General features: G+C 35.6%; 1 pseudogene; it reads right to left on the bottom strand.

Moving 5' to 3' along the window:
• Positions 1 to 1,142: 1,142 nt before the first annotated feature.
• Positions 1,143 to 18,643, bottom strand: LOC115423673 (band 3 anion exchange protein-like; annotated as a pseudogene).
• Between the last annotated feature and the right edge of the window lie 5,654 nt (positions 18,644 to 24,297).

Below are 24,297 nucleotides of genomic sequence, written 5' to 3'. Positions count from 1 at the left end.
TTCTGACTGTATTCCTATGACTGGTGTCAGATGTGGTGTATTCATGAAGTCCAACATTTTAAACCTGTTTTTTTTTACTTTTTAATAAAGTGGAAATTGAAAGCATGTACAGTGTTTAAGCACAAACACATCACAATAAAGGCTTAAGATACATTTACACAAGTTGTTTTTTTTTCCGTGGTTACATCATCATCATCACCTGGAATATGCGATATTTCTTCCATTATCTACTAAACACTGCTGATCAATACCAAAGCACCGACACACTGGTTTAATCTAAGATATGTCACTTTAACATAGTCTGTCTAATAATCTAAAGATCCGTACATGATCAATAACTGAGGATAAATCAATAACACAATGTAAAATTTAACAATAAAAACAAAGGGAAAGATAAGGGCACATAAATTATTCATATAAATTGCATTACTTTGTCATCTGAGGTCAAATATTTCTTATCTTTATCATTCAAATGTGTTTCCTGAATGAATAGTCGACACTAAACTTGCGATAAAAGCAAACAAATAATAGTCGTAGAATTTGAGCAAACATTCTCGTTTGTTTCTGTGTCAGTTTTTTCTCTAAAGCAGGGGTGTCAAAACATACGGCCGTGGTCCGAAACGGCCCGAAGATTCCGATCCGTCCCCATGAAAAGAAAAAAGGACACTGAGATATTAATGATCAATGGTGTTAAAATCATTTTAGCTCAGGTTCCACATTCAGACAAATATGATCTAACATATATCATAATAACCAACAAATAGTGATGTAATAATAATGATAAATAATGTTTGTAAATGTAAATATTTCTTTTTTTTTGGACTAAAGATAAATATTTGGGAGTTATTATTATATAAGTTATTGTATTATTATTTTACTTCAGATCAATGGGTCTGAATGTGGAACCTGGTCCAATCAGATGTTTAGATGCTACGTTCAGGTTGATTCGATGGTTGTGAATCAAACCCTAGTAAATAAATAACATGAATATCATTATTATTATCTGCACTTTGCTCTGTTGTTTCCTATTTTCTCTGTTTTTAAAGACGTGTGTTTTTAAATCTTCATTCACTATTGATCCTGTGGATTGTAGTTTCACATTCATCATTCATCTGGAATGTTGAATCGTTGAATGTAATTTTCTAGGGCAGTGGAGACTCGTCGTACATGTCCTGACCCAGGTTCCTCCTCAAACTTCACTTTTGGCGTCAATCTGCATCCAGCTGTAACACAACACATGCATATGTATATGTATGTGGTGTATGTACAATATATGTGTGTATATGTACAGTTATGTGTGTATATGTGTATATGTAATGTACAGTATGTGTATATATATATATATAATATCTTGTGTGTGTGTGTGTGTGTGTGTATATATATATATATATATATATATAGATATTATATATATATATATAGATATATATTATATGATATATATATAAGAGCAGTGATGCCACACTGGTTGTGAACACAGGTGCAGGTGACACTTACACATTTCATCTCCATGACACTGAAGACTCTTCCTGTCATGAACATGCGCAAGGGATGGTGAGGATGAGGACGAAGGGCAGAGCCAGAGAGAAGGGGCTGATCTTCACCACCCACAGGATGGCCAGACACACCAGCTGGATGAGGGTGAACAGGTGCATGCGCATGGTGCTCACCTGGACACAGGACACAAGACATGGGATTGGACCAGATTAGACTACATTAGATTAGATTAGACTAGATTAGATTAAATCATATTAGACTAGATTAGATTAGATTAGACCAGATTGGATCATATTAGACTAGATTTGATTAAACCAGATTAGATCATATTAGACTAGATTAGATTAGACCAGATTAGATTAGATCATATTAGACTAGATTATATTAAACCAGATTAGATCATATTAGACTAGATTAGATTAGATCATGTTAGACTAGATTAGATAAAACCATATTAGATCAGACTAGATTAGATTAGACCAGATTAGATCATATTAGACTAGATTAGACCAGGTTAGATCATTTTAGACTAGATTAGATCAGATTATATTAGACCAGATTATATTAGATTAGACCAGATTAGACTAGACTAGATCAGATTAAATTAGACTACATTAGATAAAACTAGATCAGATTAAATTAGATCAGATTAGACTGGTTAAGTATAGGTTTAACCAGTCTTTAATCAGTTTTATTTTAAATAAAATTAGAGTGAAATGAAGGCGCCATGCGGAGGTTGGATGTGGATACCCTGGTGGCGTAGGCATCAGAGGGATGGTATTTCTTTGGCGTGATGAGCAGAAGCATCCGGTCCCACATCTGGATTCCACTGAGCGAAGTGATACCCATGTAGAGGAAGATCCCAAACAGGGCGGTCATGGGAATCATCTTCAGAATGGGCTCCATGTAAATAGAAACACCTGGAAAACACAGAGTCAGTCAGTGACACGTCCCACACCGGCGTCCACGCCACGCTAACGCTGCCGCAGACGGGACCACCTACCAACCAGGATGGCCACCAGGATGCCGCTGATCCGCTGCTCGATCACCTTCTCGATCTCGGGTTTGGGGCCTTTGGACATGACGGTGAGAGCGTTGGCGTGGGTGACGGATCGAACGGTGGCGGCGCTGAGCCATGGAACGCCAAAGATGGAGGAAATGCCGCCCATGGTGACCAGGAGGAGCAGGTCAAAGTGGAAACCAGAACCTTTGACCATTTTCCTCTCAGGTTTACTGACAATCAGACTGAGACAAAGGACATTTAGATTAGACTAGATTAGATTACATTATATTAGACTGGATTAGATTGGATTAGATTACATTGGATTAGATTGAATTAGACTAGATTATATTATATTAGATTAGATTAGATTAGACTAGACTAGATTAGATTAGATTAGACTAGATCAGATTAGATTATATTAGACTAGACAAGACTAGATTAGACTACATTAGAGTCGACTGGATTAGATTAGATTAGATTAGATAAAATTAAGATTAGATTATATTAGACTGGATTAGAGTAGATTAGATTAGACTAGACCAGATTGGATTAGAGAAGACTAGATTATATTAGATTAGACTAAATTTGGCTATATTAGATTAGATTAGACTGGTTTAGATTAGATTAGATTAGACTGGATTAGATGAGATGAAATTAGATTAGAATAGACTAGACTACATTAATTTAGATTAGATGATTAGAGTACACTAGACTAGATTAAATTAGACAAGATGATTAGACTAGATTCGATTCAATTAGATTAGATTAGATTAGATTAGATTAGATTAGATCTCATAATGGGGAAATTCATTGGTCAAGGCAGCACCAGAATAAAGTGCAAGAAAAATGTGCATCATAAGGATAGTGTAAAGACAAACATGATAAATACTACTACTACTACTACTACTACTACTACTACTACTACTAATAATAATAATAATAAGAAAACTCTAAGGACTATTTACATATTCAGTACAAACAAAGGAGCTGGAAGAAAAGCGTTCATAGTGTCACATACGTCGTAATCTGGGACTCGAGGAAGATGAGGATGAAGACGAGGAGCGCTGGGACACAACATGCCCCCATCATCCAGATGGGGAAGGGCTTATGTTCCCCCATGGGGTTAATGAACCAGCCTCGGACTTTGGGGTTGGTCACCTGGACTCCTTTAGGCACCACCAGTTTCTACAAAAAGATACAAACATCTTCATTTTTTTAACTCTGTTCTATTTAACACAGATGACTTCACCTACACATTAGAGGACACTTAAAAACAATATTCTAACTGAACTTTAGGGAAATAGCGTAGTATTTTCCTTGCAAATGTACAATTTCTCTTTTTTTATGCGAACAAATTAAGAATTAGCATAATATTTTGAGTAAACATTGTCGTAATAAGATCAAAATAATTAAACTGACATGACAGATTTATTTTTTACTCATGTTTTTTTACTTGTAAACGCCAAAATAAAGGTAAAAGCCTGTTTAATAAGCCCAGCTAGTGGCTATAATGCAATATAAAAAGGCGAACAGGTAGTTTGATTCTACTTTACGTACTTGCTGTTCAGTTGTATGTATGTGACGAACAATGTCAGTGAGATGTAAATACTCAGGTTTGTCATCCAATGTAAAAAAACACTACTAATTTTACACAGTATGGATGCAGCAAGAGGTACTAGCTCCTGAAAATAAACAAATAAATTAAGGTCCAATCCAATTCACCCCTTGGCCCCTCCCCCATACCCCTCACACTCAGCCCTACCCCTTGAAACAGAGTTGTAAGGGGTAGGGGCTGAAACATTCCCCTATGAAATGGGACAACCCTTCGAGACCTGTTACATCATCGATGCTGCTATACATAAACACGACAACTTTGTTGCCGAAAAAATCCCCCATGCCGTCAACAATTGTAACCGTCTCTGTTCCATGGGCTTTGGGCATCTTTCATGCGCCAATCAACTGCAAACCGCAGAAATGCGATCTATAACACATTGAAATGACATTAAACGGATGATCAAATGATTAAGTTGTTTTACGAAAAAAATACATACATTTGTGTGGGTTTTTTTTTTCGTCACACTGCTGCACTTTTTTTGCTGTGTTTAAATCCATCTTGCCGATGATTTGAACAGAATTATGGGACATTTCTCATGTCTCATGCCTAAATCTATCCGACCAGGAAATGGGTTGTAAATCTTAATAAAAATCATTGTTTCAGATCAGGGGTCTCAAACTCATGGCTCGGGGGTCAAATGCGGCCCGTGGGATGATATTCTGTGGTCCCTTACTTGACATCAAAGTTTAGTGTTAGTGTGGACCACACGAAGTTCTCAGACGTACCTTTTTGCTGAGTGTTGCCATGCTTTTATTTTATTTATTTTTATCACTTATTGGCTACCATAGATAATAGATAGTCTGGTGACAGCTTCTGGCGGCATTTGTTCTCAACAGTTGTCAAGGTAGCCAACCGTGAAGTACTTGGGGAAGTATGAATGCTAGCCACTTTGTTGAAACATATTCCGGAGTGACACCAAGTGGATGGAAAATATCTGCCATTACCCAGTTCCAGTCATGTCTCTCTCAAAACATGCCGTGAAGAGAAAGGTTGGCAGCAAGTACAGGCAATTTCAGAAAAAGTGGGAGACGTAATATTTGTTTGTGGAGCCCAGGGGTACCCCTATGTGTCTCATATGCACAGAGAAAGTTGTGGTGTATAAGGAATACATCTGACATTCATGACTCAACTAGATATACTGAGGAGTTTACAAAATACCAGAGAGATGAGAGAAAGAACCGGGTCGCCAATCTTAAAAAATGTCTATTGAGGCAACAAGATTTATTCAAGAAAGCATACAAAGAGAATGAAGCAGCAGTCGAAGCTAACTATGTGGTGAGTGAGATGATTGCTAGGGCCGGAAATCCATTCAAAGAAGGCGAGTTCATCAAAAAATGCATGCTACTAGTTGCAAGTAAAGAACCCCTTTTTTGTGGAATACTTAATGTGGCCCGCCTGACCCAGACTCTACCTCCAGCGACCCTCAGGTAAGTTGAGTTTGAGACCCCTGTTTTAGATGCAATAAAAGTCCAACTAAGCCAAAAAAAACCTTTGATTTCTGGGGAGTTTCTATATATGATCAATAAGTTGATTGGTGTTTCTATGTTTGTAATGAGTCAAAACGGCCATTACCTGAGTGTAAGCGTCTTCAATGCAGATATCCACAGCGATCATAAAGAAAATAGCGATGGGGACACCGAAATCTCCAATCAGACGACGGATCTAGAGAGGAAAAAACATAATGTAATATATTTAAGATTAAAATCACTGAGTCTTCCAATTCATAAGCCAACAAAGTCTCTGGATCTTGTGATGGGACCTTACCGGACCAGGAAGGTATGGACCATTCTTAAACTGGCGGAGGAAGTAGGCGATGAAGAAACAGCCAAACATGAGGCACATGGACAACAGGGCAGTGTTGGGGAAGGGCCTTTCGATCTCCAGCTCTGTAATGGTTACGTTGCCGTCATCGCGTTCCTCAGTGTGCTTCGTCACGACCGGGTGGAAGGGGTTGTCTATCGTGTCATTGAGATGCTCGTAGTTCAGAATCAGAGGGTGAGTTTTGAAGATCTGAAAAATGAAATGAGATGGATGAGCGCAGAGGTCGAAGGATGAACAAGGCCGACGGCGTGAAATGAAGGAATGGATGGAACCTTGATGAGCTTATTGAAGGTCTCGTAGATGAAGATGAGAGAGATGAGGATGGAGAAGATTTCCTGAGTGAAGCGGGAGATGAATCGGACCAGGAAGCTACCTTCCACGGCCACGATGATGAACACGATCACAATGAGCCACATCCCCACCCAGATTCGACCCACTATGTACTCAATGCCCTGGGATTTGCAGAACTAGTGTGGAACAAACAAAGGAACATGAGTATGTTTGTATGAGGAACTAAGAAACCTCAGAGGGGGTACCTGTAGTGAATTTTCATTGCTAGCTATTTCAAAAGATGATGTGTAACACTAGCGGTTCTGTCAGTAACTTAAGTTATTGTCCATTATCAAGTACTTGTGAGTACTAATTCACTGCTCCGTCAATCAGTCATGGTCAGTGATATGTTGCCTCCATCACGAACATTAGTTGTTTTGTCCGATTTTCTGGGCTGCGATGGACTGCTCACTGACCCTGTGCAGCAGACACCAGTCTAAGATGACACTTTATCGGTCCAGTGCTGGGTCGCATCTCTAGGACAATGGTGGAGCGGAAAGGTTACGACTAAACAAACAGAAATCAGAAATCTCACAAATCCACTCAATCGCGCTGAATGACTGCTGCTTGTTTACTCGCACTCAATCACCCGGATATCAACAACAGGTACTCCACTTCAGGCCGCCAGTGGCTGCTCCCTTAGGTTCTGCCCCCAAATGTCCAGTGTGATGCAGGTACACTTTAGACTGTGTAAAGTGTGTACCTACAATGGCAGAACTTATGGTTGAGCCGCTGTTGCCGACCAGAAGTAACGTACCATTGTTGATTGTGGGTGATGGAGGGCGAGCAAACAAGCAGCAGTCAGTGGGCATGATTGAGTGGAAAGCACAAGTTCAAGAAGCAAACTATGACTAGCAATTTTGAGGAAATGGGTGTTCGTGGTTACTTATTCGATCCGATAAAGTATCATTTTAGACCGGTGTCTGCCACACGGGGTCAGTGACCGGTCCATGCCAGACCAGGTAATGGGACACTACATCCAGTCTGGGTCAGTACCAGTGCTGGAACAGCCCATGAAGGAGGCAACATGTCTCTGACCATGACTGACTGACAGAGCAGTGGCCTCGCACTCGGACATACTTGACAACAGACTATAACGAAAGTTACCTGACGGAACTGCTAGCATGATACATGATCTTTGGAAATAGCTATCATTAAAAATTGCCCACCAGGTACCGTTTAAGTGAGTGATATCTTTGTAGATGTTGTACGTACAGCGTAGAAAGCCTCCTCAAACACCAGTAGTGGTCCAGAAAAGCCGATTACAAGGACGGGCTGGGCGGCAATGATACAGAAGATGACGCCTTGGATGGCAGTGGAGATCATCAGTTTCGGACACACCCATCATCTTTTCTGTTTTATCAGCTAAAAAGACAAGAAAATACGCACAAATTCGGAGGACATTCTAGCTTCGAGTGTTAATAATTTGCTCTGAGTTCTTACACAGAAGGCCTCCGAACGTGATGGCCGGAGACAGGGCAGCGAAGTAGATGAAGATGACGGCTGCCAGGACTTGAGCGTTCAGGGCGTCGGTGTAGTCGCTGATGTAGTGGCGGTAGCGGCGTTAATGTCTGACACCATCCCACCAAAGGGGTATCCAGTAACGGACGAGAGGGTCTTCCCTGGGCTCCTCTGGAGGCTTCTCAACTGAAAAAAAACAGGAAATGGTCTCATTAGTTTAGAACAGGGGTGCAAATATACGGCCCATAGGCCAAAACCGGACCACCAAGGACTCCAAAATTATACACAAAATTACACTGAGTGTATTAACAATCAATGGAGTTAAAAATCAGTTTAGTTCAGGTTACACAGACAGACTGAGTCAACTCAAGTACAATAAAACAGCATAAGGACATATAAATAATGACAACTCCAAATTTTAATCTTAAAAACATCATTCAATTATGCTCCTCCTACTTAGTCTACGATTCCATGCAGTGTAGAAACAGGACTAAGCGCTGACCTTTGACCCTGTCCCCAAAGGCCAGGCGGGTGTCACATGGGCGGACTCTGTCTCGCAGCATCTTCTTCTGGAACCTGATGATGGGGGCCAACATGGTCTGGTCCTGGATCTCAGTCGGAGGGATGACGATGCTGCAGTCCATGAAGTCAGCGATGGCGTCGGTCAGGTCTTTGTCCGTCTGGGCCAAGAATGCCTCCAGACAGAACACCTAGAACAGAATGGAATAGAATAGCTGTTATTGTCATTTTCATATACAATTTTTTTTTTTTTTTTTTTACAAAAGTAAGATAAGAATAGAACAACGTAGAAAAAAATTAAAAGACAAAATATGAATAAACCTAATATTAATAATATAAACAGTATGTATATCTATGAACTATATTAATAATATTATCAGTATATATAGCTACAAGCTCTAGTCTATATAAAATAGTGCATTTATCTGTTGTTAATGTAAGACTGTTGCCCAGGTGCATCAGTCTGCTGTCTCTGGTTAAACTCCAGGTCTTTTGTTTCTATTTGCTCACCCAGTCGGCCATCAGAGCGCCCATGGCCCGTCCACTCCGCTGTAGTCGACTCACTCTGACTCGGTCCGACCAGGATGAAGACGAAGCGAACGGGGACCGGAGACTCCAGGACCGACGGCATCACCACGGAGTCCTGCAGCCGCACGAAGGCCACCACCGGCTTCTGGAGGACGTCCACCACAACCTGACAACAGGACACGAAGAAATGGTTTAAATATGATGAATTCATCAGAACATTTCATAAAAAACTCATTTAGATTCACTAAGACATTCAAATGCAATGAACATATACAAAAAAAGAACCTTCTAATGATGTGTGTTTAAATGCTTTAATTTAAACTGCATCATGTGAACGTACCTGAGAGAACGATAGAAGCCTCCACGTTGTCAGAACTGTCCTCTGTAAAAAATAAAATTCAAATAGAACGTTAAAAGTGTCCACTCAGACTGGAGCTGCAGACTTTAATAGATAAATAATTTTCATTTTCAGCTATTTAATTAATAACCAAAACTCTTAAGTCATTTTTTTTAAAGAACAGTGAGTTCCAAATGAAGTTTTCCTGTCACTCAGTCTGTGATCATACACCTTTACTGATGTGTAAAAATAGGAATAAGAAGAGGAATGGGATTATTCCAACTTCATGTATTTGAAATGTGATCAAATGACAAATATTCAGCTTTGACAAATCCAAAGTTCATAATTTCGGACATTTTTAAGTACAAATGATTCATCAACGTAAAACTTAGAATGAAATAACCAGTCATACAGTCCTGACTGATGGAAAACCAGCCAACCAACCAACCAACCAACCAACCAACCAACCAACCAACCAACCAATCAGTTAGTCAGTCAGTCAGTCAGTCAGTTAGTCAACCAACCAACCAACCAACCAACCAAAGAATCAATCAATCAGTCAATCAATCAATCCAACAACCAAAGCTGACCAAAGTACCACAGATCTGGGTGTTACAGGTCGTTCTGAACAGTTAGTTTGAAGTTTTGTTCTACAAACGGCAGATCTGTGACACTACGTCACTCAAAGGGGGAAGGCAGTTCCACAGATGGAAAACAGAGTAGAAGCTGTAGAAGTTCACCTTCTGTGAAACGGAGAAGGTCTGCATCTGAATGTCTCCGGTGGGGTGACCTCCGGACCCTCGGCCTGACTGGAACGACACATGAACAAACGTAAACAGACGGAGTTTAAATGCTTTAACCCTCCGGTGTCCAGGTGAGCCTTTTATACACACTCTGCACTTCATGGAACTAAAGGTCATGTTCTTTTTCACTATTTGTATTTGGTTCTAATTCAAAAGTTTTTCATTTTTTAATTATTTTTTAAAAATTCTGGTCAGCAACTAAAATTTACACATTGTAAACAATGGAAAATGTCAACACTAGCACCTGTCCATCTGCAAAAATGCACTTATGCTCCCATTATAACCGCTGTGTTTGAACTGTAAATCATACTTTTACTGATATCTGGGCTTCATTTCAGAGGCGTGGCTCTATACTTCTGACATCAACCATTTTTTTTTACTCTATGACATCACTTTTCCATATTTGGAAGGAGGAAATCACATGTTTTTTTCCCCACTAGATGGCAGTGTACGGTTTCCCTGCTCCATTCTTCAATGTTCTGAGAGAGTGTGTTTAATGTAGTGTGAGTGTGTGAGGCTGCAAAAACATTTTTAAAAATTAAGCAAATTTTTATGGAGTTTATTGGGAAAAAATGTTTTTTTGTGTTTTTTGCATCAAAAAGATATATTGTTTTTTGTTTGTTTCTTTACATATAACCAGTGTTGTACAAAATTCAGAATTTCAGAATTTAATTAAATTCATGAATTTGAATTTGATTTGACTCCACCCTACAGGATGTTGAATTGAATTTGAATTGGAATAACAGGAAATGGAATATAATTCATTCCAGTTCAGAGAAATTCACTCTTATCACGTATCAATTAGCTTTTTCATTGGAGTGTACTCCAAACAAAAATACAGAAACGTGTTGCATTCACCTGAAAAATAAAAAAATCGGCTCTGTTTTTATGAGTTAATTATCTTGTTAATTCAGAAAAACAGCCTATTTTTATTTTTCCATGTGAATGCAATACGCTTCCACACAAAATGTCTTAAATGTTTAGCAATCATTTTGAAGGATACAGCAAGGTATTCTGGGAAATGAAGTGCTTTCTTATCATTTTCCACAATTTGAAAGTTATTACACTTTTAATAATAGTTTATAGAGTATGTTTTACAGTTAATTCATGGTTAAAAAATGTGTGTATATATATCTATATATATATAGTATAATATATATATATATATATATGCCTATTTATGTTATTAATATTTATTTGTAATAAATATTGTGTCCATCACAATAACATCTGTATGAAATCTAGGTGTAAATCATATATAATATATACGGTAAAGCTTGATTGTTAAATACACCTTAATTATGTCTCATGAATTTCTTTGAATTTCATGGAATTCTAGTTCTCCTTCCTGCAATTTGAAACTGAATTGAATTCAATTCCACATCTTGTTGTAATCAAAATTCAAATTCAAGAATTGAATTGGAATTTAGGGATCATTCTCAATTCAAATGTGAATTTTGTACAACCCTGTTAAAACATGTCATTTAAAGGGCTCAAGTTGATGAAATAAAAAAAAAAAAAGCTAAAAAACTCAACTGTATGAACTTTTTTGGGACATTATTCCACTCCTGCGCCTATTACACACACTTGTTGGTTCAGAAGGGGCCTCTGTGGGCAGGACACCAAAGGGTTAAATGATCAAATATGGTCAACCGGCATCCACGTGTTACCTTCGTCTCATGAGTAGCGCCCTCAGCAGAGCGTCCCGATCTGTCGCACGGATCTCGTTTTTGTTCAGCAGCTCATCAGCCACTTTTTCAGCCACCGCAGACAGACTGCTGGCGTTGAGGTCGAAGATGACGGCACCTGGACGAGTCAGTTCCAAGGTTATTATATTATTATTAGTATTATTATTATTATTATTATTATTATTATTATTATTATTATTATTATTCTTATTATTATTATCGTTATTATTATTATTATATTAGAACAGAGAAAAAATCTGAAGAAACTGCACTTTTTCTGACAAATATGGTCCTAGAACTGTTTAAGTGGAGACTTCCAACTGAATATTTCTCTCCATATTGAATATGGAGAGATGACCAATACTAAGTGGTCAACCCACATTCATTAGAATAGTATCAACTGTATTTTTCATTTTTCAGTGTAAATCATGTATTTTCCCTGAGTTCAGAATAAAAACACTGACACTGACCCACAGTTTGTCCTGTTCATTCAACACAGATATGACTTTGGTTTGGGTTGCCATGGTTACCTGTGGACATGGTTTTGCGGAGCTGGATCATACTCTTAAAGGTCAGATAGGACACATGAGATGAGCTCCATTTTCCGGTGGCCGGGTTCAGATTTTCCTCGTAGCCGACCCATCGGGCTGTTTCCTGCCAACTGCTGCCCTGGAGCTCATTCAACTCCACGTAAGCCTGGACAGTTAAGGGAAGGGAAGATAAGGTAAGGTAAAGTATGGTAAAGTAAAGTAAAGTGAGATAAGATAAGATAAGATAAGGGACAGGAAGATAAGATATGATATGATAAGATAAGATAAAGTAGGTAAGGTGAGGTAAGGTAAGTCTGTCTTAATTCATTCAGCAGCAAATACAAAAATAAAGTTCAGGAAAGATAGAAAACAGAACATATAAAGAGAAAAAAAAGGAAAATTTGCTATTTTATAAATATTCATATAGATTTAGATTTAAATTTAAATATTAAATATATTAATATATATTTGTACAGGCATGTGGTGTGGTATGGGAGGGGTTTTTATATATATATATATATATATATATATATATATATATATATATATATATATATATATATATACATATATATATATATAATATGTGTGTGTGTGTTGTGTGTATAGTAGTGAAGGTGAACTGACCTGAGCGTCTCCTCTTGTGGTGGCGTTAGTGTTCAGGTTGAAAAAGGCTGAAATAAAACAGGATCATGTGTTTTTAAATGACTAGTATTGAGCAGTTACAACCGTGGAAGATATAATCTGATTTTGATTCTGACTCTGATTCTGATTCTGATTCTACCTTCTGAATCAGCAGGGATTACGATGGCCTTCATCGGCTCCTCCTCCTCCTCCTCCTCCTCCTTCCTCTTCATCTCATCGCTGTAGAAGATGCTGTTGTCTGGTGGAGTCCTGGATGAACACGAATATTAATAATATTATTTTATCACACAGACTGTTCGTATTATGTGTGTGCTGGAGTTCAATTTGATAGGGATGGAAATACTACTACTACTACTACTACTACTACTACTACTAATAATAATAATAATGATGGTGCTGTTCTATTTTTGACCACCAGAGGGCAGCAGAGTTTTAGTTTAACCCTTCGGTCACATTGTCGTTTCTCTCATCACTGAACAGAAACCGGAAGTAGAATTTTCTGATAAACTCACAGTGTCAGTGCAGACGGCAGGACGAACTCATTATCCTCATACGACATGTCACTACCCTGGACAAAGAAAAAAACAGACAAATTGTTAAATTAGTATAAAAAAAAGACATACCATATCATTTATGAACTGTGGTTTGTATAAAACAGTCTTTAATGGTGAATTAAATTGTCAAAAACATTTGCTTTAACTCATAAAGACACAGTTCTACTTTTATAACAGTCCACAAATTAATCTTCTCTATATTTAACCTTTATTAATTAATTTATCTCCATTTATTCTAATTTTATCCTCTGTATTTTTGCATTGTCTGTATAAATCCTGTATTTTCCTATATTTAATTCACTGATCAAATAGATGTTCATTAAAGCTTAGAGTAATTCAATAAATCAAAGGTTATTATATAAAAACAGAGAAAACTGAAGAAAAGGTGAGTTTTTCAGTCAAATCTCTCATTTACTGTCATTTATTAAACTTAATGGGTTTTACAGGTGAATCAATATTCAAATTTTGTATCCATTTTATTCATTTTGCTGCTTATTTTCTTCATGTTATTTATTATTTTGTCAATTTTCTTATTCGCTTTTGTTCATTTTGTTTATTTCACTTACTGTTTTACTTGTTTTTGATCTTTTTTTTTTTTTTTTTTTTTTGCTCCTTTTCTATTTTTTTCTCCAAATCACTTCAGTTTGTGGCTCATTTTTTCATTATTCTGTTGATTTATTATTAATTTCTGTTCATTTTATTCATCATTTTGGCTTTTTTTGTTCATTTTCTTGTTTATTTGATTCTTGTTTACTTTATTATAGTACATTTTTTTGCTTATTTTTTTCCCACAATATTTATTATTTTGTTGGTTTTTCATTTATTTTTGTTCACTTTATCCACTGTCATTGATCCAACTCCATGGGTTTTACTGGTGAATCAATGTTGCAGAAGATGACAGTGTTTCCATGGTAACTACGGAGCCTCTGAACATCCAAATGGGTCATATCTAATGACCATGAAAAGATGAAGAACTGTATTTTACATTAATTATTTCCATGTATCAGTAGGATTAGTGGATCAACAGGTATTAAACTGTTTACATCAGTACATATTTTGTTTTTTATGGGTAAAAAAAATCAACATTATTTTAATATTTGAAGTGTGTTATGACAGAATAATGATAAAAAAAACAAACCTGGAAATGTCAGTGTTTAATACTTTATATTCGATCTGAAATCAGTAAAAACCAACCTCGTCAAAACTTAAAGGGTTTTCCATGGATGGTTTTCAGGTGTTGTCCTTTTCCTCTCAGGGATTCTTATGCATAACCTATAAACAGAAGGAATAAAAGGACACAGTCAACACATTTAACTGCAAAAACAAATAAACAAACGCATCATCAACACAGAATTATTCATCATATTTAAGGATGCAGACTCCTCTGCTTTAGGCGACAGTATATGTATCCTCCAAATCACTTCCAATAATATGCAATAACCCTACAAATGTGGATTATGTTCTGCGATTAAAATGCAATATTTATTCAATATTTATTCAAATATAAATGCACTATTTTTATATGGACTTGGTTCAGAGGTATACAAACTGTTAAAACTGTTAATAGACATACATACTGTTAATATTCTTTCATTTTTCAGTGAAAATCACATATTTTCTCATATTTAATTCAATGATCATGTAGATGTTTCTTCAGTGTTTCGTCAAAATCCCTTCCATTAATTTACAATAATTCTACAAATATGAAGTATGTGCAATAAGCTGTGTAATAATCTTCTGTTCTGCAATAACAAAGCAATATGTATTCAATATTTATCAAAAATGAATGCACTATTTTTCAGATGTATATACCATTTTATAGATATACATACTGTTCATATATATATATATATATATATATATATATATATATATATATGTACTGTCACACAATGTTGATCCTGTCTGTAAATTTTCGTTTGTTCATATTTTGTCCATTTTTATCTTTTATTCTACTTAGCTCTATTGTTATTTTACTTTGTAAAATTGTAAAATTTATATTCTATTTTCTTATCTTATTTTTAGTTTTTGTAATTTTATCTTTGCTCTATTCTTATTTCTGTTGTACTGGTGTTTTATTCATAGTGCAGGAAGACAATGATAATGAAGGCTATTGTATTGTATTGTATTCTATTGTCATTGTTTCCATCCTATCTTCCTTGTTTGTCTGTTTTTTAACGTCGTTAACTCTTCTTCGTTTGTCGTTCGGACTGTGACGTCTTTTCCAGTAGATAATAAACTCCGCCCAAAGTCAGACTGAAGACCTTCCGACAGATAGACGATCTGCCGTTGAGAGTGCGATCTACGTTAAAGCAGCTCAGCGAAGGCGTACGACGTCTTATCTGTACGTCACACCCTTCATCAGCCACACACTGAAAACTCCAGTATTACCCACAATGCACCTCTCAACCCCAACAGCTGCTATATTTAGATTACATAGGTTTTTTAAAGCAATTTCTGGTTTACAGGAACTGAATAAAAGTTACAAACTTCTGTGAAATTAAACCTTTATTATATATATTATGTTATAAAGACATATATGATAATTTAATGTTATGTATCTGCTTCAAACCCAGACGACCAAATAAATGTCCAAATATGAGCAGAAGAAGTTATGGAGGTGACTATTATCTGGATCTGTGCACCAGGGCTGGGTTTACCCACCACCTAATGGGCCCCATGTTAATCTGAGTATGTTAACCCTTTAATGCCCCTGGTGTCATATATGACACAAACCCCTCAAAGGCCTAGACTTACTTCCATAGTTACTAATTTAAGCTATTTTCTGATTTTTAAATTTTTTTTTTTTTTTTTTTTTTTTTTTTAATTTTGTACAATTTCCACATTTTTTATATAGATTTATTTTGTACAAGAATTTCTCATTGTATGTAGATTTTATTATTTTGTACTAAAATTTTTCAATATTTTTTTTTGTTCAGTTTTTTTTTTTTTTTTTTTTTTTTTTGTGTACTAAAATGTTCCAGTCATTCATTTACAGTTTTTTTGTACAAAATTTTCTCAGTCATTTTATAAATATTTTATTATTTTGTACAAAAATGTTTAAATTTTTTTTTTTAGTTTTAAAAAATTTTTTACTAAATGTTTCAATCATTTATTTACACTTTTTTTTATTTTGTGCAAGAATATCTCAGTCATTTTATTTTCATTTTTATTTTTCTCATTTTATGTATTTTTTTGTACTAAAATTTTTTTAAATCATTTAAAAAAAGGTTAAAATTTTGTAAAAAAAAAAAAAAAATCTCAATCACTTTTATAAAGATTTTATTGTTTTGTACAAAAAAATTTTCAATCGTTCATTTATAGATTCGTTTTGTACAAGAATCAATCATTTTATGTAGATTTTATTATTTTGTATTAACATTGGGGTTTTTTTTGTACTAAAATGTTTCAATCATTTATTTACAGATTTTTTTTTTCTACTAGAATTTGTTCACAAAAAATAATTTCAGACAATTTGAAATATGTATTCCCGTATGTTGAAATTACATGGAAAATTACATCCTGAAGACCACTGACTTCCATCCCATAATAACAATAATCCATGTGAGTATTTGTGGGAGGGGCTTCAGTTCACTGCTTTACCCATAATGCTGTTAAGAGTTGAAATGATCACATGTTTGTTTCTCATTATCTTTTCTTAAGATACAATAAGAAAACACACCAAACCTGTTCAAAGCCTTAAAAAAAACCCAAAAAAACTGAACTAGATGTGTTGAAAAGGTTCAATTTAAGTTCAGTTTAGTTTGACCTTTGACCCCAGAAACATCCAGAAACAGCACAAGCAGAAACATCTGACATGAGGTGAATGAAACCTGGTATAAAACACAGTATTAATGACAAAAAAATCACACAAAAACATGTTAAAGTAAATGGAGGTCACAACAAATACGAGCGTGTTGGTTTAAAGAAACTGTTTTTAACTTAAATGTTTGTTTTTCCTGCTGTTCGTACTTTAAATATGTACAGATTAGATCTAAACACAGAGACAAACACATACTAGGGTCAACAGAACTTTACTAAACCAACTGTTGTTAAATATTTTGTTAATTTTTTTTTTTACTATTTTATTTATTTTTTTTTCCATTTTATTAATTTTTGTTCAATTTCTTTCTTTCTTTCTTTTTTTTTTTAATTTTTACTCCATGTTGATTTTTTTTCAATGTGTGCATCATTTTGCAGATTTTTGTTCACTTTATTTGGCACAGAAGCTGTTTATTTTTGCTGTTTTTTTTTTCGTCCTCCACTTACATCAGATTAGATCTAAACAGATACAAACACATGTGCAGACATTAGAACTGAACTAATGTTGGACCTGGACTTTTCAGAACTTGAACTGTTAAAACCCTTAAAGGCTACAAATGCTTTTTAAATATTGAACCTGAAATTCATGACTTTTTATCTAAAATTGTTAATATTAGTTTCGTTGCCTACATCTCTTTAAAAAAAACAACATCTGAAACCGTGTGTTTGAGTTATCGTAAAGTAATATTTAACAAATAGTTTAACCAGTAAATGTTAAAACTTCATGGCATTGACTTTATATATTGACTAAGATTCAGTTTTTTATCATTTGTTTGTTAGTTTGTCCAGTATTTGTCCATCTGTGTTAACAACAAAGTGCATTTTGTCGACTACTGTCTTCTTTCTTTCTTTTAATATTGATTTGTTGGTTAATTTGACCAATTTTTGTTTACTTTTGTCATTTTTTTTTGACAGTCAAGTTCTTTTTTTTCTATATTTTGGTCAGTTTTGGTTCATTTTTGCCCATTTCACTCATTGTAATGACTATCATAGTCTTTAGTATTTATTTTAATTATTTTGTTGGTTAGTTTGAGCAGTATTTGTTCAAATTTGTGTCATTTTTGTTCATTTTGTTGACGATTATATTCTTTCTTATTTTGCATATTTGTTAGTTGGTTAATTTGGTCAGTTTTTGTTTGTCAATCATGTTCTTTTTGTTTTAGTTTTTGTTAATATTGTTCAGATTTTTTTCACGAATAATCGTAAAGTAATAATTAACAGTTTAACCTGTAAATGTTAACGCTCCTTCATAGGAATATTATTAATACATATGAAAATAACCTACAGTCCGGCCTCTGTCTCATGTCCAGGTCCATTGTTTTATGCGTCCTGACCTCTGAACCCTGGTCCGCTGAAGCCACACCCCTTACCTGCATGCAGGTGCTCCACCTGGAACAGGACGACCTCCGACCCGTTGGCCCGAATGATGATAATGTGAGTCCGAACTAACGAAAAGACCAGCGCTGGCAGGACGGGGGGGGGGAGTGGGAACACCCATACCAAACTACGTCGACCCCTCAGAACCTGGGGTTGCTTAGCAACAAGATGGCGGGCGAAGGAGATAAGGCCAGTGTATCGGACAAACAGGCCTATCAGTCCCAAACACCTTAACAGGGGGATACCCCAGCCCCCGCCCTCAGGCAGGACCAGGTCCAAGAAGACCTCATCCAGGCTGGGGGGCACCGACGGGGCAAAGGGGGCAAAGAGGGCAAACAGGGGGCAAAGGGGGGGTAATGTTCAATATCAGGTGGAAAGCATCAACACACGTCATCTTGTTACGCAACAGGGATTCCCCCCCCATGGAGGACAGGACTTCCTCTGTCCTTCATCTGCAGAAAAAGAACAAAAATGAAAGGTGATCCCGGGTCCAGGATCAGGTTCAGCATCTTCTGAAGGAGGACAGTACCGGTCTGACCCAGTCTGACCACAGATACTGGAACCAGATGGACCAGAGGCAGGAAACAACACAGGATCCTTTAGAATATGGAAGAAAAACACAAGAAAAGCACAAGAAACAAAGAAAAACACAAGAAAAACTACAAGAAACAAAGAAAAACACAAGAAAAACTACAAGAAACAAAGAAAAACATAAGAAAAACTACAAGAAACAGTGTAAAGTGTAAAGATGGAAATGACAAATACGATACCATCAATCTGTGGTTTGTTCATTCAATCCAACCTTTATTTAACTGACAAAAGTTCACTTTTTATTTCACTAATGTAAACTAATTTAGATTTTGATGCTTTTAACTCATTCCGTACTATATCTTTTGTTCATTGTACGAAGTCTTTGAAGGTAGGATCGCACAGAAAGATTACGTATCTATTGGGTGTAAAAATTGCGATTCTTTCCAACAATAACATTAAATCTGTCGGTGAAATGTAACAGAATGACCCTGATAACTCTGGGGAAAGGCCACAGAACCTACGGATGTGGACTGTGTTTCTAAAACCATCGTTCAAACACCAGACGAGTGAAAACGACTGTAGAGTCCAAGTAAAATCGAACTGAACCAGGTCTGGACACATGGAGGAGCATGAACAAACTAAGATGGAAGAACTGCTTTAACCTCCTGTCAGTATTTTTAATCTCTGGCTGTTCGGGATTATTACAGTGTTTTTCAACCTTAGGGTCGGGACCCCATGTGGGGTCACCTGGAATTCAAATGGGGTCGCCTGAAATTTCTAGTAATTGACAAAAAAACCCCCAAAACTTACTAATAAAAAATCTATGGTGAGTTGACAGAGACAATCCCAACCCATAACAGACATGACAAACTGTGGTTGTGAAACTGCAGCACTGTGGTTCTGTTTGTGTGTCACATGTTCACTGTGGTCAGTTTCAGATGCTGCAGCTCTTTCATAATTCATAGTTTCAGTTCTTGTTTGTTCAGTTTTAATTGTCCTCCTTGTAAATCACAGCTGGACTGACTGTACATATCCTGACCAAGGAAAATAAAATTCTCCCTTTGTGCAGTAATCTACACCTGGATTTACTGCCTACGTCCACAATAATATACATTATATAGACTAAATGTCCTCTAAAATTCATGTTTATTTGAAACATATAGGAAACTATTACAAGATCAAAAAAAATTTAATTTTAGCAAAAAAAAAAAAGTCTCCATTTTGAATGTCTGGGGTCGCCAGAAATGTGTGATGTTAAAACAGGGTCAGGAGTAAAAAAGGTTTGACACCAGTGCTTTGTGACATTCTGTGAGACTTCAGTTAGATTTTGTGAGTTTTAATGTGTAAACTTCTTCAGAAACCCTAACAGTCGGTGGACTTGGTTTGTGTGTTTGAGCGTCACCCCAGTCAGTGGGCGGGTCCTGGGGGTCCCAGCTCTGGTTCTCGTTGATAACCCTCCAGTCTGGTTGTTCGGACACTGATAGAGCCGGTCTCTGAAGACGCCGTTTCTTATTGGTCGGCGCAGATATTTGAAATTCAAGTCCCCGTTTCTCGTTGGTTGTTTTATCCTGTATTCTCTGAACTCACACCTCACTCCCCGTTTCTTCATTTATGACAGGATCACCTAATTTTACAGACGTAGAAATGCCACGGAATTAAATAAAAGCATCATCATATTACTATACAGGACAATACAGAATATTATATTTATTTATATTGTATATGTATATGTGTTTTTGTTTGTTTTTTTAGTTTTTATTAATATCTTAAAGTGCTGATACTGGTATGATAATTTATAAATGTGTATTATTATATTAGTGTATATAGGAATAAAGATGTGTGATATTGTTTGATTATTATTATTATTGTTATTATAGAGATAACCTTGTTGTGATATTGGGCTATACAAATAAAGTTGAATTGAATTGAATTATTATGATATTGATCTTCATATAAAATAATAATTGCTATTATTCATATAGAGGTCATAAGGAACAGAGACTGGGGGTAGGAGTGCATAAGTTTTTACTTCTTTTCACTCCTTTTCGAGCATGTTTAATTTATGTTCATTTATTTTATTTATTTTTCTTTTGTTTACTTATCAGCCTTTTATGTATCATTACTGATATTTTGTTGGTTGATTTTTGTTTTGATTTCACTGTCTACATGTTCGAAATAAAGATTAAAAAAAAAAAAAAAATCAGTCCGTCAGATATAATCCTATTTTTAACCTCCTCAGACCCAGGAAATGTCAGCAAAGTACCAGCGTTTTTTGTTTTTTATTAAATCAGTGCATATATTGGAAACATCATGATGCAACAGTTTTTTCAGATGCAGTTTTTTTCACATTTTTATGGAATGTCCTTTGTGGTGGACACTTTTCTTTTGTTTTTTTGTATGAAGTTGTGAAACTCTTGTTCACAAATGTGGACAGAAAACACAGAGCTGGGTCTGAGGAGGTTATGGATGGACCGTCCACTCCTTTAGTCTACAGCAGGGGTTCCCAAAGGGGGGTACCTGTACCCCCAGGGGTACTTGACATTTTTTTAGAAAAATACATGAAATAAGTCATCATGTACTGAATACAAAATAGATAATGAGAATTAATGCTGATAATAGTTAAATAAAATTATTTCAACTTTACAGGTGACAGTGTATTAGGATTAAAACAAAATAAACAATAGTCCATGTCAGCTGTTGTTCCAACGTGTTTTCATCTACATCTAATCACCATTTAAAGTCTGATTTTTCTTCCTGAGTATGAGTTGAAGAAACTGCATCTGGAAGATTTTTCAGAAATCAACAGCTACAACTTTTGAAATTATGATAAAAAATTATTTCAATATTGAATAAATTAAATAAAGGGGTTGTTTTTTGGGGGGGTGGGGTTAAGGGTACTGAGGGTTCAGTTCTGCATTTTCATTCCATATGATCATAATCAATAGAAGTAACTGAAATAACATCACCTTCTTTAACTAATGACATCATTTATGCAGGTTTTTCCAAAAACAAAAAAAAGATTATATACTTGTACAGGGTGGGGAAGCAAAATGTACAATGAACATTTAGTTGTTTTTTCTCAGCAGGCACTACGTCAATTGTTTTGAAACCAAACATATACTGATGTCATAATCATACCTAACACTATTATCCATACCTTTTCAGAAACTTTTGCCCATATGAGTAATCAGGAAAGCAAACGTCAAAGAGTGTGTGATTTGCTGAATGCACTCGTCACACCAAAGGAGATTTCAAAAATAGTTGGAGTGTCCATAAAGACTGTTTATAATGTAAAGAAGAGAATGACTATGAGCAAAACTATTACCAGAAAGTCTGGAAGATACAATTAAAGAAGAATGGGAGAAGTTGTCACCCCAATATTTGAGGAACACTTGCACAAGTTTTAGGAAGCGTGTGAAGGCAGTTATTGAGAAAGAAGGAGGACACATAGAATAAGAACATTTTCTATTATGGACATTTTCTTGTGGCAAATAAATTCTCATGACTTTCAATAAACTAATTGGTCATACACTGTCTTTCAATCCCTGCCTCAAAATATTGTACATTTTGCTTCCCCACCCTGTATATTTGGAAGAGTTTTTTTAATTTATTTACTTTTTACTTGAAAATCATGACTTCGGCTTTTATTTGAAGAAGTTGACGACATGGAACACTGAATATGAAACCAGCTGCCTTCTGCTTCTGTTCATGACCTTCAAACCTGATCATGAAAATAACAGCAAAACTGTTCAAATGTGTTTATTTTCCACAATAAAATCCAAATAAATCCCCTGTTTTTCACTTCAGACGTGTATTTCCTGCTGCTCTTTGTGACGCTGCATTCGGAGCCTTCTGTACAAACACAATCCCATTTGTCCTACGTTGTGTGTTGTGTGTCGTTTGTTGCGTTTGTGCAGTTTTGTGTGTCTGTGACCAGCGTTCGATGACAGGGAGTGTCAGTCTAATGTATGTGCAGACACATGGACACCACAGATAACAGTCCTCTGACTCCGTCTTCTTCCACTGGGGCCCACTATAACCCACTGTGGGACCACCTATATTCTATTTATGCTGGTTCACTACACTTCACTACATTTGTTTAGTGTTTTTATCGTTATTTTACATCTATCTATGAGTTTATAATTGTATAGTTTTAATGAACGTCCCTTAAATCACACCACAGTCCATTTGTTTTTTTTCCCAGTTTGACAAAAACTATCCAGAATTCATACTCTAAAACAGACACAAAGTACTAATGCATGATGTTTTACTGATGTTTTCTGATTTTCTAATGAACACATGTGATAAATTAACATTCTGAGACCCTGCATCCACATATGAGGAAGGTAAACTGAAAAAACTAACATGTTCCTCATATGACTGGGTGTTTTTTGTGCCCTCTAGTGGTAACACATGCACATTACAACCTGAAAAATTATTAAAATGCATTAAAATATGGTAAAATTTACATGTAGCTTTAGTAGATTTAAAGCCTAAATTCATATTTGTTGAAAATATCTAGTGAATTTAATTTTGTTTTATTATTATTATTTTTAATTATTTTATTTTTTTCACAAATATTTAACAAGTTTTTTCTACTTCTACAATAAAATCAGTCTGGTAGAAAAATAAGATGTAAACCCTTTCTTTCTTTTTTGTTGTATTGATAGTATATTTTTCTGCTACTTTTATTTTACTTGACTGGTGCGACTGTAACACACAATAATTATTATTATAAAGTATTCTGATTCCATTAATGTGCAATAATCTGTTTACCTTTCAGTCATTTGTGCTCATCTTCTGTGTTGATGTATTTATTATTATTATTGTCTGCATTTTACTCTGTTTTTATTTTCTATTTGAAATGTGTGTGTTTTTAAGCGTCTATTTCACCATCATTCCTTTGGGTCATAATTTCTTTCATCAAACCGATGTTAAACGATAATAAAGAATCTTGAATCTTAAATTAGCAGATGCCAAAGGTCAAAAACTGAACAGACTTTGTTGAATTTGTCGCCCCCTAGTTTAAAGAACTGTGAACAGGAGACTATTTTTTATCCTCATAGTTGTGAACTGAACACTGATAATAACTGTGAGGACTTTTATACGGAAAAGGATTAGGACCACTGGGAAAAAATTAATAAAAATGTAAGTCCAATGTATATTTTTTTATTATTATTTTGAGGAAAAAGTTAGAATTCTGAGATTAAAGTCAGAATTCTGAGGAAAAAAAGTC

The sequence above is a fragment of the Sphaeramia orbicularis genome, chromosome 8, assembly GCF_902148855.1.
Source record: "Sphaeramia orbicularis chromosome 8, fSphaOr1.1, whole genome shotgun sequence".
In the NCBI taxonomy this organism is placed as follows: domain Eukaryota; kingdom Metazoa; phylum Chordata; class Actinopteri; order Kurtiformes; family Apogonidae; genus Sphaeramia; species Sphaeramia orbicularis.
This window is presented reverse-complemented; position numbering and strand designations above follow the sequence as displayed.